General features: G+C 56.6%; 1 protein-coding gene across 3 annotated transcripts in view; it reads right to left on the reverse strand.

The window, feature by feature from the left end:
- Nucleotides 1-16,581, reverse strand: part of CTIF (cap binding complex dependent translation initiation factor) — a 263,218-nt gene extending 246,637 nt beyond the window's left edge. For all 3 annotated transcript variants that reach the window (XM_075533017.1, XM_075533018.1, XM_075533016.1), the window contains exon 1: nt 16,375-16,581. The gene's annotated coding sequence lies outside the window, so the exon portion shown is untranslated. The remainder of the gene's footprint in view (nt 1-16,374) is intronic.
- Between the last annotated feature and the right edge of the window lie 1,686 nt (nt 16,582-18,267).

Consider the following 18,267-nt stretch of genomic DNA (forward strand, 5'->3'; position numbering starts at 1 on the left):
CCTCTGTGTTACCGGGCCCCCAATGCCCATCTGCAGCCCAGGCACCATCTCCCCAGGAAATGCCAGTCAGTGCAGCTCCTAAGAAGCACTCTGGTGCACACAGTCAAGGGCTCAGAGGCTAACCAAGAAGCCAGCGGAGAGAGCTCACCAGCTGCTCCATATCTGCTCTTTAAAGCCCACGGCCAAGAATGCTACGTTGTCTGCCACACAGCTGCTGAGGACCAAAGTCACAGGCAGGGCCCCAAACAGCACCACCAAGCCTCTCACAAGGGGCCCGGGCGGCACAGGGTTAATTGCTTGGCTGTTAACGAGAAGGCACCGATCAACAACCACCCAAACCCCTGAAGTGGCAGAGAGGGCCCCTGGCTGACTCTCTGGTGGGATTCGGAGCTGACTCACTCTGACCCACAGGACCAGCTCCAGAGAACTGTCTTGGTTCTCATTGACACGAACCAGAACGTGCCTTCCCCTGGCGACGGTCTACAACTCGGATGCTGGTCTCTGGGCAGTGAAATTCCTCGGCATCACTGTCATCCTTCTGAGCAAGGAAGAGAAGAAGCAAGGGGGCTGGAGGCCAGGGGAAGGCGCCCTAAGGGACTGGAGCCAATGCCTAGCAGTCAACGGGCAGGCAGAGACATGCAGCGGTGGCCTGTGTGACCCCGCCTCACCTTCCCCAGGCCTGGATGCCTACCCCGCCCCAGTGTCCACCACAGCCACGTTGGGCAGAGGCTTCTGACCCTCCTCTATGAAAGTGGGTCAGCCTCCCCTCCCTCTGGGCACCCTGACCCTTAGCTGGTGGGACCCGTTCAAAGGGACTCAGCAGGGGTGGGGAGATGGAGCTTGGCCAGGGAGTATTTGGGCCGGAGCTGGGAAGGTATGGGAATCCCCCGTCAAGAAGCCGCCCCTAAACAAAGAGGACACGATCCTGGATGCATGAACAGAAGCAAGGGTCCACATGGAGGGAGGTGACAGCTGTGTGTTTCTGGGTGCTTCCGACCATGCTGTTAGGGGAGCATCAATAAGATGCATATGGGGAAGGGGATCCGGAATAGATTCTGGACAAGTTGACATGAGAAACCTCGGTGGGGTGAATGGGTGGGGACTGCATATGCCTAACTGCCCGGAAGAAGAGGGGCGTGCACTTCCTGTCGCCAGGGCTACTGGGAGGCAGACAGTGGTTGAAGAACCACGTCTACAGGCCTGGGGCTGCCAAGTGGTGGTCTGGGCTGCCTGGGGAGACCATGAGCCCTATCTCTGAGGGGCTGTGTGAGGCACTGTGGGGGGACACCTGCAGAGGCCCAGGACCAGAAGGCCTTGCTTCTTGCAGATTTGGGACTGAGTCACCTTCTGCCCTGATCATGGACAAAGAAGGCCCCAAAGGTTCTTAGGAAACCTGGAGGTCTGGTTTTGAGATGGCCCTGGAGGGCGGGCGGGTCAAGCCCACCCCCACCCCCAAGGCACAGGAGAAAGGGCCTGGGTCTCTCCCTCCGATTTCAGCCTTGCAAGCCTTGTGCGGCAGTTGTCCTCGGCCCTGTAGGGCCTCTCACTCTGTCCAGATACACCCTGTGCCCTGCTTGGCAAACCCAATGAAGACAGGCTGATTCCGTGCCTCAGGCCTGGGCATAGACATGTGACGCACGCAGTGGGGCCTATTCCCGAGGGAGACATGGCCAGTCCAGGCATCCGGAAACTTCCACGTGGCTCTCCGGAGAGCTGGTAGGGCATGGTTCAGAGAGCCCGTCCTTAATCTTGTTTTCTCCCCACCAAGTCCAGTAGTCGGACCTTAGCTAAGCCACCTGCCTTCTCTCTCCTAAATGTCCCTGCTGGAAGGGCATAGGTGCTGCCAGTGCCCCTGACACCTCACAAGAATGCTGGGGTAAGGATTCATGGGAATGCCAGAGTAATAACTCACAAGAATGCTGGAGTAATAATTCACAGGAAAGCTGGAGTAATAATTTTCCAGAAGCTGGAATAATTACAAGGGTGCTGGAGTAATAATTCCTGGAGCCAGAGACAAGAGCACAAAGCAGGGCGATAATTCAGCTTGTCACTGCAGTGAGCTACCACCTGCCCCCCCCCCATGCACCCCACCCCTGAAAACGTGCTCAGTTAGCATCTCTGGGTGGCTAGAATATGCTGGAATCTGCGGGCCCCTTTCCCTCCATCAGAACCCTGCAGTGAGAGAGCGTTGGATCCCGGCGCTATGGAGGACATCAGCAGGCCGCTGGGGAACTCGGAACTTTGAAATCCGCTCAACTGCTTTTCCAGTTCTCAAATCTATTACGGAGACATTAAGTAAACTTGGCTCTAATGAGGTAACTACAATCACTCGGACCCCATGGGGATAAACCAGGCTTGGTGCTGCCTGAGATTTATAACCTGCCCCCCACCCCCCCGAGAGTGTCTACCAGCAGTCCAGCCAACGGCCTCTGTCTCCTCATTGGCCCGTGTGCTGTCTGCATTCCTGGAACTTGCCTGGGCCCTCTCCCCACCCTCCTACCCGATGGGAAATGATCCTGAGAGGAAGGAAGGCAGAGGCCTGGGCTGGAGGGTTCGCTGTACCTCTGTGGCCAGAATTCCGACTTTGTGGAAAGAATTGCCGTCATGGGGCTGCCCTGCACAGGATCCCATTATTAGGCCTGGATGGAGTGGGAGGAAACAGGGACTGCCATACAAACTCATACATGGGTCGGATAGACTGGTGGGACCTCTCAGACCAGAGCGCTGCCCTTTCAGGTCTAGACTGAATTCCCTTCCCCGTGAGAGCTGATCAACCAGGCGAGATCGGAGGGCAGCCGTTACCCAACAGCACAGTTGAGGGGTTAGGAAAGGAGGAAGGATGGAGGCAGGCCTTGGGGGGGGGTGCGGGGCGAGCGGGATGGGCGACAGTATAGGGAGCGGACAGCAGTGGACGAATGGGATCAGAATGTGCCGGAGAAGTTGAAGGTCGCACGGTGACCTTCCCCTGAATCACCATGAACAGCCTACGAGAACCACCACCCGATCTGGGGAAGGAACACACTGCCCCGCCGTGAGTGTGCCGTGCCGGGCCGAGCCAGGAGGCATTAGACAGGAGGAGCTGGAGCCGCTACATCCAGATTCTGCCTTCTCCTGTCAGCCCAAGCCAGGACGATCATCCCTGCCTCAGAAGCCTGACCCTTGACCCTCCAGATGAGAAGATGACGCCTCCCATAGGGTCTCATCCACACCCCGGGGTCACAGAGGAGACAAAAATGTCAAGTGTGCTCCGTTTCCATAAGAGGAACCTGGTATCGCCTGCATTATGGATTGCATTGGGTCTGCCCCCTCCCTGCCCCCCACCCGTCCCCCAGACAGATATATTGAAGCTCTAACCTCTGTCCTGTGACTGTTAGTTTGCTTGGAAACGGGCTCTGTTTCAGTCTATTTCACTTGATGGGGGTGAAAATATTCGCCACAAAACACATGTTACTGCTCAGATAGTGATTGGTGAGACATGGTGGCCCTTAGTCACCCTACAGTTCTGGAACTGAATTCACCCCTGTTCTCAGTCACAGGGTAGACTGATGTATAAGAGAAACAATAACACGAAGCAGGCACACCCCCCCCCCCCCCACGCCTGAGGTCCATCTGAGATCAAAGGATCCACCTGAGATTTAAAAGGCAGCATCTGTCCCAGGACGGGGCTCGGGAGAGGCTAGAAAAGAAGAAGGAATGGGAATGGGAAAGCCAGGGAGGAAGTGGGATGTGTGCTGTTACACTGAGGGAGCTCCAGGGGTGAGATGAAACCAATGCGTGTGCGTTGTCGAATGTATGACTAAGGGTCTGCTCGGGCAACCTTCACTCAACTCACAATAAGAAGTTAAAAAACAAAACACACACACAAGCAAAACCTGCCAGCCCAACAACGTCTACACGGATAAAGACAGAAAGAAAAACCGTCAAACATACCGCCATCGGTCCATTTTTAGTGTGGCGCTCCAGGCTCCGCTCTACATGGACGGCTAGCAACACGGATGACGTCCCTCAAGCTGTGCACACTCACACGACCCCTTTCCAAGCCATTCCGTCACCATTAGCCTAACTTCAGAGCCCTGCAGCCAAACAAGGCCCCTTGTCAGCTCCTTCCCGCCCCCCTGGGCACCATGAATCTCCACCTTCAGTTTCTATATATTTGTTTATGGCAAATAAATAAGAGCATATGATATCGTATCCCTTTGCCATGGACTCATTGGGCTCAGCGTGATGTGTTCAAGGTCACTGCAGGCTGTGCGGCAGGGCAGCACGTCTCCAGGTACCAGGCCACCGTAGTCCCACGGTCTCAGCCACCGTTTCCACGGTTTGCTGTGGTACAAAGGGAACCCCGATGGAAGGAAATCCAGTTTCCCTCTGGTTATCAGTTGCATGAAGTGAGGTCATACCAGATCAAGGGGTATCCTAGTCCCTTCTGAGTGGTTCGTTATCAAAGGGCAGGGCAGACACGGGAACGGAGTCACATACAGGGGGTGGGCGGTTGGGTCTGTGCGCTGCAGGCAGGGATGGCCGGCGGTCACCGGCAGCTAGGAGAGAGGCTCCAAACAGTTCCAAGGTTCTGACGCTGAGTGACTTCACAGGGCAGAGTAGCGCAGCGACAGGGAGTTTCCGAGGCGGGAAATCTTCATGGAAATCGCCTGCCGTGCCCAACTTCCATGGTATGGAGTGGCTGGTCAGCTCCACTACCCAGTAGTTTTAACCACTCCAGCACCAGGGCTCTCCATCTCTCCCTCTTCACAGGAGGACAAGGCAGATCTGCCCAAATGCTCAACCAGGGCATGTGCAGTCCTGTGTCCCAGCAGATACTCACCCACCCGCCCCCTTCACGCTCCAAAGTAGCTTCATTTGGGCAGAACATGACATAGTCTCTCCCCTCCTGGCTGCCTCGGCACACTTCTGATTCTCCGTACGCAGGACTTAGCACACTTAGCTCAGACAAAAGGAAGACGGCCCAACGGTAGACATTAGACACAGGCACCGTTTGGGAGGGAGAAGGGTGCTTTCTCAGAGTTGGCATCTCACCACTAGGCTACCAGCGCAGTGTCCTGCGTGCACCTGGCTACAGAGGTGACTTGATCCAGAACCCAGTGTGGCACCTGTGAGCATATGACCCGCAGTCACCAAAGCACGCTGCAGGTACAGCGAGCTGGAGAAGCAGGAAGGCGCTGTACCAGACAGAGAGGGCATGCCCTGAAGGACACTGGGTCTATGGGTACCAGCTTGTTTGGTGGCACGGCGAGATGGGAATTCTCCTGCAGGCCACCTCTTTGATCTCAGTGGTCACGCTCATAAATATCTCAGCAAAGGCCCCCCAAACTTGGCACAGGTCTTTGGGGTTCCAGCTAGTGTTGAGATCAAAACGATGCTGATCCCAGGGGTGGGCCCCACGAGGGAAGAGCATGGGGAATGGGCGCTCCACCCAGTGCAGATGGGAACTGATCACATCCTTTCTGAATAGCCTGGGGGCCCAGTGGTCCCAACCACAGTTAGGCGTTCGGAAGCATGTCCTTTGGACCCCAAGATCCCCACACATTCAACTTCCTTGATATGGGAGGCAGCTCTGTCACCACAGGAGCAACAAGTTGAAGCAGGAGCCAGAGCAGCACACAGAGCAAGCAGAGCTGTGTGCTTTGGGTCAGGAGGCTGGCCTGTGGAGTAGTGTGCCTCTGGGCACTTAGTTGGGGGTCCCTTGGAGGCTCTTCGTCCTTTGCTGATCGGGATGTTCGCAGCCGAGAGATGTCTCGGGAGCTAGAGTGGAATGCCTTCGAGCTGAATACACATTGGGCATTCAGGGGAAGCCCTGAAGGAGCTTTGTTAACTTGCCGGAGCAGGGCAGAGGCCAGGCTAAGAGGCTGAGGGCCAGAGAAGAAACTGTCCTGGCTGAACAACTGTGTCCTGAGCATTTCTCACCTGAATTGTAACCTGTCAACTTCCCTAACAAGCCTCATCGTTGTGAGCATCAGTTGTGAGTTCTGCGTGGCCGCTACAGTGGATTACTGAACCACCGAAGCAGAGTGCCCGCCCTGGGAGGGACAGTTGGGATCAGAACAGGGTGGAAAGGTACAGAGGGTGGAGGAGAGAGGTTCTGACCCCTGCCTGGTGACACACCACCTTGGCAGCCAGAGGAGCTCAGATGTGACCCTGACATCAATTTCTCACAGAAGTGACATCAGAGAGCCTAGAACTGGGGCCAGCCACAGAGCAGACGCCAGCACCCGATCCCTGGGTTACTGGCTGAGGAGCGGAAATGTATCCTGGGGGCTGGAGGAAGGAACTTGCTGTGTGTGCAGATGCCTCTCCCATCGTGGTTGCCTGGAAAGCTCTGAGCCGGCCAGGGCTTTCCGAAACACCCACGTCCACGGCTGCAGAGAAGCAGCCAGCTCAGCTCACCTTCCTGCATCTTCAATCGCTCCCTCTGTGCTAAGAAAGGCCGGCAGAAGCTCGCTGGCTCCTCGCAGAATCTTAGTTTGCTGATCGAAGATCCTTCTAGCAGAAAGCAAGAGATGGCCGACGGCAGGGCTAATGGTTGAAGGGACAATGGGTGGGTAGCCAGGGCCAGGAGGCAAGCCTGTCCAACTACCAAAAAGGAAAATCACAGAGCCCGCTCTGACGCCTGGCGACCCATGTGCCGCAGAGTGGACCTGTGCCCCACGGGGCTGTCCGGGACTCACAAGGGGAGCACCAGGCCTTTCTTCTGGGGGCCTCCGGGCAGGCTTGAGCTTCCAATCAGCCAGTGAAAAGCCATGAACCAAACTATGGGCACCAGACAGGGGTGTCTATGGCCTCCTAAGCCAGTAAACGACCAGTCACTAGGGAAGGCCTGACTAGCTGATCTCCGAGCTCTCTCTCAAGGTGAAATTTCTAGGAATTTACAACTCTGGGCACCAGGAAGATCACATGATGCATAGTCTAGCAGAAGCTAGAATGTATGTAGGGTGCTCTTCTGGGGGCTCCTGGCAAGATGCCTTGGCTATAAGTTCCTCACCTGAGTTCATGTCCTGGAAGAACATGCTGGCCTTCCAGATGGGCTTGTCTGTAGCCTCTTCCCAAGAGTCTAAGACCCGGGCAGCAGTGTTCTTCCCCACTGCATGTATGCATGTACCTCTGCAGTTGTGTGCGGTTTGCATTCTTGAAAAGTTCAAAATGCATTTTTGTTGCGGTTTGCATTTTTGAAAAGTTCAAAATGTACACTGTGTGGACATCTCTCTCTCTCTTTCTCTCTCTCAGGCTGCCCTGGTTCTGAGGCATCTCTCTGCGGTGAACATCCCAATCAACAAGAACCAAGAGCCCCAGAAGCTCCCCTAAACTCCAGGCCCAGAGCCCTGACCCAAAGCCAACTAACTGCCACTGGGGCCGGTTCACCTCAAAGCAACCCAATAGGAGCGAGGAGACTCCCTCATCTTCCTCCCACCAAGAAAGGTTTCAAACTGCTGACCTTGTGGTTAGCAACCCAATATATAACCCATGATGCCACCAGGGCTCCTGGTCCCTGAGTCAGAGTAGTGTCCGTGCTCCTGCCTCCCCTTGGATATTCTGGGACGAGGTGTGTCCTGGACATCCAACCCCATAACAAGCCTAAGGTTCTGGGAAGGTCCAGGGAAGAGTCTTCCCCAGGCCGTGACAGTGACAGAGAAGTTCCCCCCTGCACCAACAGGTGGGATACACGGTCCACCCTCTCCCCCAGCACGCAAGGCATTGCAGGTATCTTTTACCCAGGGTTCTAGATCTTAGCTCCCGGTCTTGCCATGGAGGAGATGTGGTTCAACTCCCTTTAGTTTTGAGGCCATCAGCCACACCTCCATAGCCCCCCTGACCCCCTCCTCCCATGAGTGGCTGGCCCCAGCTTATTCTCCACACTCACTCCGGAGTTCCCTGTGGATTTCCTTACGTTTTACAAGCTTGGCTCCTCTCTGAAGGGGCGCTGGTTACGTATATCTTACCCAGCATTTCTACAGCTTTGGAGTTGGAAGGTTGTCAAGTTTCACTCTGCTGGGATACTAAAAATAGTGGAACGAGGTGTGGGGATACCCCTTTAGGACTTGTTCCCACCTGAAGTACCTCGGCCACATCCCTGCAGACCCAGGAAGCCAGGCTGAGCACCTGCTGCATGCCCAGCACTGGTTGGGGTCCTGAGGAGTCAGAATGGGAATGGTTTGGAGCTCTATCTAAAACACAGCGGCTGTGTGGTATAAGTAGTTCAGAGGTATCTACAATATTCCATTTAATTCACACTGTCGTTTTCCACGTCATATGTCTGCATCCGTGTCTGTAGCCTTCCTGTCCAGTGTTCATGTCCCCCAGGGACCGGGACCAGGATTTTACAATATGAAAAACGTCTCTCCTCTCGCTCACTCTCACTCACTCGCTCTAAGGCTCCCACCAGCTGGGCCTCCAGCATGACACAGCATCCTGCCTGCCAGGCTTCCTGGAAGCATGCGCTGGCCTGCCCGGCATGACAAAGCATTCTCTGACAATAGTGGGCAGGGGTCTTCTCTTATTGTCTGCAGCAGAAGGGACCCCTCTCCCAGACCTCCAGCTCCCACCCACACTTCCCCCTGGGGCTCCTCCTACCCAATGCACTAAGGCACGGTCTGGAAGGCTGGCACCAGCCTCAGACTATCCCACCAGCACTTCACATTCCACGCAGTGTCTCACTGAATAACCTCCCCCAATCATTCCTCCCTCCCTAACTCAGTGGACCTGCTCCTGCCACCAGCATTTCCTACCTGGGAAAGGGTGGCCACCCACCACATCAGCCGCACCTGAACCCTGAGCCTTCCTGGCACGGCTCCTTCCTGCCATTGCTTCAGACCTTCCTCTCCACCCCTTTTTGCATGTGACCTCCCTCCCATCCCTAGAGCCACAGACCTGGTTCTGGATCTCCATTTCGGTGACCCCAGCCAGAGCCTGATATTACCCACCAGCCAAGGGTCCCCCAGCTCCCAGGCTTCTCTTCTGGCCCGTGGCTGCGCACCTGTGCTCTTCTTTGGGCCTCTTCCCCTGAGCTCCGCCAGCCTGCACAGCCACGGTCCCAGCCTGTCTGCAAAGCTCCTGAGGGCCGACTCCAATCTGCCTCTTGCCCTGCTCCCTTGCTGCGTAAGCCCAGGCAGCTTCCGGTCTCTGTGCCCCTGTGCACGCTCTCCTCTGCCCTGGATGGTGCTTTCCTGGTTCCGTTCCTGCTGATTCCTTCTCATCTCTTAATATGCAGCCCAGGAGCCTGATCTCTGAGGTGGGAACAGATAGAAGCATGCCCCGTGTCTCCGCTACAATAAGGTCCCTGAGATGCTCTCTGCCACAGGCCACCCCACTTCCACCTCCGCCATATTGAATTCATGGTCTGAGTGTCTGTCTCTCTCCCTCCCTAGGCAGTGGGTTCCAGGAAGGCAGGGGCGGTGGCCCAGAGCCTCACACAGGGTCCTCTGGCTCCCAGATGATCAGCCTCATCGCTGTAGTCTGCCCTGCCCCCACCACAAGCACACACCATTTCCTCTCGGCCATCTTTAGGCCATCGGCCCAGTCTCACCCCTTCTCTACTGCAGACCTGCTCCCAAATCCACCTCTTGTGTGAAACCATCCCAGACTGGCCCAGGTCCACCTACTGTTGCTATGGAAACTGCCTCCCATCCTTCAGCCACCCCAGTACTTAGGTAAGTTAGCACTTGGTCTAGCCTAGGGGCTGGAATTGAGCCCACAGTGGACATGCAGGAGCTCTGGAAGGTTCAAGGCCCCCCACCCACCAAACTATAAAGGTGCTGTTATTGCTGAGGCAACAACTGGATCAATAGAGTGGCAGAGAAGAGACAGGGCAGGCAGGCAGGAAAGGAGGAGCTAACAAGTACAAGGAGGAAGAAATATCTTGGAATCGATTGTGGCGATGGTCCCACCACTCCTGTCAATGTGACGGGATGATTGAAATAGATGTGACATGTGTATGTTGGTGGCATTATTAAAAATAAACCCCCAAATTTAAAAGATGATGTCATTCGTGATGACCCATCGGAGTCCTGGGCATGGGACTGTGGGTCTGTTTGAAGGCCTGGGGTCAGGTTCCTGTTCGGGGCTGTCATGATTCCTAAGGCTCAGTTCCTTCCTCCGCACAACGGAGCTCATGACAGCCTCACAGGAACACTGTGGACAAACACTTGGCAAACAGTGTAGGGTATGATAATGGCCCCTAGCACTCACCATGTAGAAGCCCTGGTGGTGGTAGGGGATTGCATGTTGGGCTGCTAATTATGAGGTTAGCAGCTTGAAAACCCCAACCGCACCTTGGGAGAAAGATGAGGTTTTCTCCTCCTATAGAGAGTTCCAATCTCAGAAACCCACAGGGGCAGTTCTGCCCTGTCCTAAGGGTTCATTATGATAGTTAGCACCAACCAGCCCCCACCCCTGCCCCTGGAGCTCTGGTTCTTCCTTGAGTCTACTAAGAATCAAGGGGAAGCTACCTCTGGAACAGAACACAGACACAGCAACTCAGGAGAACCCGAGACTGTGAGTGGGAAGGAAAAGCTGGCGGTCTCGGGACCCACTGTCTTTCCAGAGTATGCCCCATCCACCTGGGATGCCCAAGATGAAGGGCAGGAAAGCAAGGCTGGGGAGAGAGAGGGGCTCACACGCCAAGAAGTGAGAACCCAGCTTTTTATGAGGTCCAGGATAGGAGAAGTGCCCCGGGAATCAGCTTTCTGGTCTTGCTCGATAGAGGGCCAAAGGATCCCGGAGCCAGCCTTGCACCCCGGGCAGGTGTCACCATTGGACGGGAGGCGTGTCTCTGCCTTGGTCACAGGGAGAGGGGGGAAGCTCCAGGAAGCTTTGTGCTTCAGAAAGAGGAGGCAGCTGTGGGCAGCATGACAGTGAATCAGAGAGAAGGCCACTGTCACGCTGGCGGCAGCCCAAGAGCATCTGAGGTGGTGTGTGGGGAGGGGGGGAGGCAGGGACCCCATGCTGCAGTGTGAGCCACCCCTCTCCAGTGACCAGTGAGGCAGCAGAAAGCCCCCCAGGTCAAAGGTCTCCACTCCCAAGGCCATCAAACACCATCTGCCCACAAATGAACATCAAAGGGGGTTGTCGCATTATTGGGGAACGTTATGCAAAATTGCCATCGTGCTTGGCGACGGCTCAAAGACTGCAGCTTGCCGTCTGTCTGTACCTCCTGTTCTCCGTCAGGGCGAGCGATCCTCTCTCAATGCCAACCACCCACCTTCTGCTTCCTCCTGAACGTGCTCCACTGCCACAGCATCACCTTAAAACAAGGGCGCCGGGCCCCAGACTGAGACGCCAGTTGGAAGGGAATGGCGGGGACCATGACTTCTAGTTTGGGAGCAGACAAAACAGAGACCCACCCTGCAGTGCCGGAGTCCTCAGAAAGTGCCATTAGTTAAGGCTCTGGGCTGCTCACCAAAAGGCTAGAGGTCGGAGTCCACCCTGGGGTGCCTCAGAAGAAAGGTCTGCCCTGGACAAGTCCATGGGGCACGGTCAGCCCTGGCCCCCAGGAGGTCAGGGCTGCCTCAACTACAGCTGGGGGGAAAGCATCCACAGAGATGTACAGGACAGTAATGACTAAGCCAGAGCCTGAGTGAGACCTCAGCCACAACACCACACGCACACGCACATGCACACACACACACACACACACACACACACACACAGATCCCACTGCCACAGCACATCAAGGGGTCTTGTCAGCTCTTCGCTGTGCAGAGGACCAACCAGGCAGTTGGTTTCTGGGTAATTTCCCAACCAGCTGCCTAACGTCTCTGGAAGGACTCACCCCTGGCCCTACTGCAACGTTCCCACAGCGTGACCTCTGGGGTGGCACGGGTACGAGGTGCTTCTTGGCCGGGTGCATCCTTCTGCGTGTACTCCTGAGAAGAACCTGTGGGGGGATGCCTGCCTACCAACATATGCAGAATAGACTTAAGTCTCAGGAGGAGTATCCTAAAATATTCATGGATTCTTCCTCCCCTGGGGGCTCCGTAGCACCAGGTTCATTTTCCGGGAACAATCCTAGTTTCTCTGGGTGTCTCCAGCTCAGTTGAGTGAGGCATTGATGGCAGGGGCTCAGCAGTTGCTGGACTTAAACTCCCACCTGCTATCCACAGCTAGACTACATTTCTGGAAGGCAGAGGCCATGTGTTCGATTCTCTTCACACACAAACATGCAACTACGTTGTTGATGTTGTTAGGTGCTGGGCTGGGAGTCTGATTTCTGAATTTGGCTCTTCTACCCAAGTCTCTATCACTCTTACCAAAGGACGGGGTGGGGCTATGCAAGGAGGCTTGTGTCACACTAGTAGAGGGGACTGGTTTCCACTCCCTCGCCGTGTGGATGAGCCATCTATGAAGCAGCAGAGAAGAGAGAAGCCCTCGAGGGCCACTGAGAGAACGAGAGCAAGTTCCCGGTCTGAAGTGGCAGAGGCCTCCTCTTTTGTTCCCCCATCCCAGGAGAGTGAAGGGAGACCTGGTATCCAACCTGGGAGAGTTACTGAGCGTTTCCCTGTCCTGAAAAATAATAAAAACCAAACTCACTGCCTTCGAGTCAATTCCGACTCCTAGTGACCGGATAGGACAGGGTAGAACGCCCCTGTGAGTTTCCAAAACTGTCGCTCTTTATGGGCGTAGGAAGTCCCATCTTTCTCCCACTAAAAAATAAAGTTAGAGTTTAATAAGGACTCAGTGAACACTCTAAGATAGACAAGCACCTGATCCACGAACACATAAACTGTACTAAAAAAAACCTCACTGCCACCGAGTTGATTGCGACTCATAACGACCCTACAGGACAGGGTAGAACTGCCCTGTGGGTTTCGGAGACTGTCACTCTTTTGGGGAGTACAAAGCCTCCCCTCTCTCCCTCAGAGTGGCTGGTGGTTTCAAACTGCAGACTTCGCAGAAGGCAGCCAGCCCAGCGTACAACCACTACACCACCAAGGCTCTATGTGGCCCCGTTATCAGTGCTAGCTGTCACCAAGGTGACTCCAACTCAAGGAAACCCCATGTGTGCGGCACAGACCTGCTCCTTGTGGCTCAGAGCTAAGATCTTGGCACAAATCATCTTCTAGGTGGGTTCCAACTGCTTAGCTTTCAGCAATATTCCAATCATCTCTGTCGCTCAGGGTCTCCTCACGCCACCCACACTGGTACACACAGATACTGTGTGCTGGTTACAGGCAGGCAAGAGCCTGGCATGTACTGGATGTATCACAGCAGAATCCAGTCACCACTCAATTATTAATGAGTGACAGTAACATCACAGCCGACTCCTGTCCTTCAATGGCTATCTTCATTAAGAACTGCTAACCAAAAAAAAAAAAAAGAACTGCTAACCAATCAAATGTGTTCTGACAAAGAGGAAACAAAAGTCAACAAATGCACTGCCATCGCGTCAATGTCAACTCACAAACGACCCTACAGAACGGGGCAGAACTGCCCCCTGGGAGTTTCCAAGTCTGTAGCTATTAACAGGAGTAGAAAGCCCTATCTTTCTCCGTTGGAGAGGTTGGTGGTTTCGAACCACTAGCCTTGTGGATCGCAGCCCAGTGTGTAACCCCTACACCACCAAGCCTCCCTTGACAAAGAATAAGTACCGGTATGCTTGACTTTCTTCATCAGGTTCCGTAGTTCCTGAGACACTCTCAAACAAGAAAGTGGCCACTTTTAAAACACAACAGTTATAAGCTGAGGAGAGAAATCTCAGGGCCCTTGCTCTATTAAGGCAGGTCACTTTCCCTCCTGAGACTCAGTGTGTCCATCTGTTCAATGGGATTAATACTTCCCCTACCCCACAGGACCCTGGTCAGAAAGTCATTGGTGTATAAAGTCAAGCCTGTAGCCATACAAATGTATTATTACCATTAGTATCAAAACTCAAAAAATGCATTGCCATCGATGGAGTCAATTCTGACTCCTGGCGACCCAAAAGGGCAGGGTAGAGTTGCTCCCATGGGTCTCTAAGACCACAACTCCTTATAGCTGTAGAAAGCCTCATCTTTCTAGATGGCGCGGCTGGTGGTTTCAAACTGCTGACCTTGTGGCTAGCAGCCCAACGTGTTAACCACCCACGATGCCACCAGGACTAGCAATCTGTTCATCGCTCCTGAGGCTTTGCCCAGAAAGCCTTACAAACAGGTGTAAGGCTCCAAGCCTCCCGTTTCCGGGGCAGACACCTGACACAGCAGTGGAGAAGATCTTGGTGTAAATCGAACCCTGTTGTAAATACTCAAGAGTTTCCTCGGGCAACCTGAGGGCATCCCTGGAGAGGCTAGACGTCTCCCCCATGTCTGGCGCGTGCATTTGGGTCCCGGACAATTGGGATTTCTTTAAAGCCAGACAGGCCCCTCTTGTGGAATTCCCATACTCCGAGTGGAGATTCCTGAGGTTTGGGGCTCAGAGCCCGGGGCGGGCCTGGCGGGAGGACACTGGACTGACAGCTGGGCCACCCCGCTGGGCCCGCCCTCTGCTCAGCTGGGCCTTGGCCCTGCGCCCTCTCTCTCGCTGTGTCACTTTCACCCTCGGACCCATCCCATCCTGCCTGCCATGCGGGCGCGCAGCCCCGCCGCTTCTCCCTTGCGGTGCTGTCCCTGCACTATCCCCTGGCCGCACAGATCGAGCTGGTAGCCAAGTGGACACGGCTGGTGGCCTCTGGGCGCCCGCAGCAGCCGAAGCCCCCCAGTCCGCAGGACGAAAGGTGAAGGTGGGGGCGACTCAGCGCCGCCCATAATCGCCGGGGTCTGGGAAGACGGAGGCCCGCGCGGCACCCGCACCATTAGACAAGCCTCAGTGCAAAGGTCAGCTGAGCGGTCGTGGGGGCGGCGACGCGCGCGCCCTTGGTTCCTCTGGACCCAGCCCGACCAATCTCCGCGCCACCCCGGAGGGAGACCAGTTCCCGGGTCAGGGGCGCCCCGCCGCTCCCTCCCAGCCGAAGGGCCTCCTCTTCAAGTAGCCTGGGCACGCGTGCGCGCGCGCGCGCGCACACGGGCACACGCAGGACGACCAGCCTCATTGGAGCGCTGGCGCGACCAGGGGGTCCCCGATTCGGCGGCTGTCTGCGCGCGTCCCCGTGACGCCGTGGTCTTCGGTCCCCGCCCCCCACACACGCTCGGGCAGTGTGTACACACACACAAACAGCTGGGCGGGGGAGGCGATGCCTCACTCCCCGGGGTGGGGACACGGCGCACGGCGCCGCCCCCCCCCCCACGTCCCCCTTTTGAGCACGCGCGTGTGCGCGCGCGCGCACACACACACCGGCCTGAGCCAGAAAACTCGGCACGGAGCCCGCTGCCCAGACAAGGGGTTCAGCCCCCCGCGACTGTCTTTGCAAACCCATGGGGAGAAATACCCAGCTGGGTCGCGGTCCTCGAGACGTCTCCCCCGGGCCACCCCAGCTCCGGTCGCGGGTCCCCAGACATCCACCGCAGACCAGCCGCGCCCCCCTCCAAGGCGGGCGTCAGGGACGGTCGCCGGCACGCCGGGCAGACCAGCCGCTGCTCAGGACCGTCGCTGCCCCGCGGGTCTCGGGTGCTGTCAACTTCACCTCCAGGCCGACCCACTCCTCCCCTCCCCTCCCCCTCCCGCGGCTACTCCCAGGCACAGGAGTCCCCAGGGCCAGGCCAGCAGCAGCACAACTGCGGGGTCTGTCCAGATCTGCGTCCCCCCGCCCCCCAGCCACTCCGGCTCGGCGGGGACGTTGGGAGGGGGCTGCAGCCAGTCTAGACGACCGCCATGCGCGGACAGCTCCGCTCCGGCGGGGACGGGCGGGGACTCACACTCACCCGGCGGCGCCGCGAACAATCAGTCACCGCGGAAGGAGGGGCAGCGCCCAGACACGCTCTGGGGGCCCCTCCGGGTCGCCACCCCGCGCCACGCTCCCTCCCGCGACCCAGCGCCGTCGGAAACAGCTGCAAGTTCGGCCCGTGCTGAACTGCCCCAGCTCGATGCAGCAAATGCCGGCTTCAAAACAAAAGGGCGCCGCAGCGCGCCCGCTCGCGTCCTCCCCGCGGGTCGGAACCCCGCACATGACAGCGGCCTCTCCGCGCCGCCCCAACGCGAGCGGGGCTCCAGCCGCGCGTCCCCCTCCACCCCCCGCCAGGCTCTCCTGGGCGCTGGAGCTCCGGGGCCACGGCTCCTCCCCGGGGCGCAGGACCGGGCCAGCCCGGGGAGGGGGCGTCGTCCCCAACCGAGAGTGCGGGGCGCGCGGACGCTCCGCTGCCCACAGGACAGGGAGGTGGAGACTGGGGGCTAATTGTTCGGGGCGTTCGGGCTGGATTTGCCTATTGGCACGCGCACCCCCAGCCCTCCCCCCGGGTCCCGGAATCGATCGGCGAGCTGCGAGGGGTAAAACGGGAGAAGAGCGCCGGGGATGCTCACCTCTGGGCTCCTCGGGCCGCCGCGCCAGCCGGAGTCGGGGTGGGGGAAGGGGACAGGGAAGGGGAAGGGAGGGAGGTGGCTCCGGAGAGACGGTTCCTGCCGCGAGTTCAGCGCGTCCCGGCTGGGGAGGGGACCCGGCGCCCCGGCGCGCAGACCGGGCCAAGAGGGGAGGGAGGGAAAGGGAAAAGGGAGGGAGGGGCGGGCCGAGGGGAGGGAGTAAAGGAAAGAGGGAAAAAAAAAAGCTCCCTGCTCTGACACAGGGAAAAGAGAATGTGGAAGGGTGACGTCCAGGCCCCGCCCTCCCCTCCGGCCACGTGCAAGGACTTGAAAGGGAGGAGGGCGGCGGGCGGCCTGCTGGGTAATGTAGTTCGCCTTTCTTTCCCGGGAATGGCGGGCCCTGGAGAGCGGATCGCCGCTGGGGCGCAGGGGAGGTAGCCGGAGCGGCGGGGACAGCCCAGTTTAGTAACGCCGAAGGCCACCGCCCGGCGCCGCGGCAGCTGGCGGGGCCTCGGGTGGGGACGTGTGCTTGGAAGCGCGGGCCAGGTTTGCAGGGAAACGTTTGCTTTCAGGGACAGGAAAGCTTTAAGGACAGGACTTCCGTGCTTCCAATGCAGTCTGTCCTAATGGCAGATAAAAGGGAGCTTTGTGTATGCGCTGGGCGGCCCAAGTGGCGTTATTAATGCTGCATTAGACGCTAACGTCTGTTATCGAGTTGCATATGTTATAATTAACAGTTAAGCATCTCAGTGGCAGGGCGGGATGTTGTAATTAGATATGCACTTTGCAACCAATTAATTTTCCATTGGCTATGCTCGGCGCTGAGAGGTGGTGACTGGGAGAATTCAAGGCAGTGGATTAATTCATTAATCACGTCACGAAATCACCAATATTTTCTGGCACCAACCTGGAACATATCACAAAGAGGCCTTCAGGAAAAGGTGCGATGCTTCAGGGACAGGGATGGGACTTGAGTGCTGGGACACTACCCAGCTGTCATGGAGCGGATTCCGGCTCATAGCAACCCTATGCAGGATGTCTGAGGCTTTTGAATCTTGGCAGGAGTGGACCGCCCCATCTTTCTCCCCAGGAACAGTTGGTGGGCTTGAATGACAGCAGTCCAACATTTACCCAAAAGCACAACCGAAGCTCACATAATTGCCATTTGTAAAACTCACAGCTATAAAGCGATGCTGTCATAGCGACCCTGTAGGGCAGGGTAGAATTGCCCCTGTGAGTTTCCACGACTGTAACTATGTATAGGAGTAGAAAGCTTCTGCCTCAGAGCGGTTGGCGGTTTCAAACTGATCATTCTGATCACAGCCCAACGTATAACCACTCTGTCATCAGGGTCCCCAACAATTGCCATAGAAGTACATTTATTCTCAGGTATAAGGCATCATCCAAAAAAATACCATAGTGAATGAAGGGGGAAGTTCAAAGTGGAGACCCAAAGCCCATTTGTCGGCCACTGGAGATCCCCTCACAGAGGGGTCTAGGGGAGGAGATGAGTCAGTCAGGGTGCGATGTAGCACTGATGAAGAATACAGCTTTCCCCCAGATCCTGGATGCTTCCTCCTCACCAGCTACCATGATCTGAATTCTACATTGCAAGACTGGATAGAGCAGAGGTTGTACACTGGTGCATATAGGAGCTGGAGGCACAGGGAACCCTGGGTGGATGATACCTTCAGGACCAGGGGTGTGAGGGGTGATACTGGGAGAGTAGAGGGTGAGTGGGTTGGAAAGGGGGAACCGATTACAAGGATCTACATGTGACCTCCTCCCTGGGGGGTGGACAACAGAGAAGGGGGTGAAGGGAGACGACGGATAGGGCAAGATATGACAAAATAATAATCTATAAATTATCAAGGGCTCATGAGGGAGGGGGGAGCG

Source organism: Tenrec ecaudatus, chromosome 15 (assembly GCF_050624435.1).
Source record: "Tenrec ecaudatus isolate mTenEca1 chromosome 15, mTenEca1.hap1, whole genome shotgun sequence".
Taxonomy (NCBI): domain Eukaryota; kingdom Metazoa; phylum Chordata; class Mammalia; order Afrosoricida; family Tenrecidae; genus Tenrec; species Tenrec ecaudatus.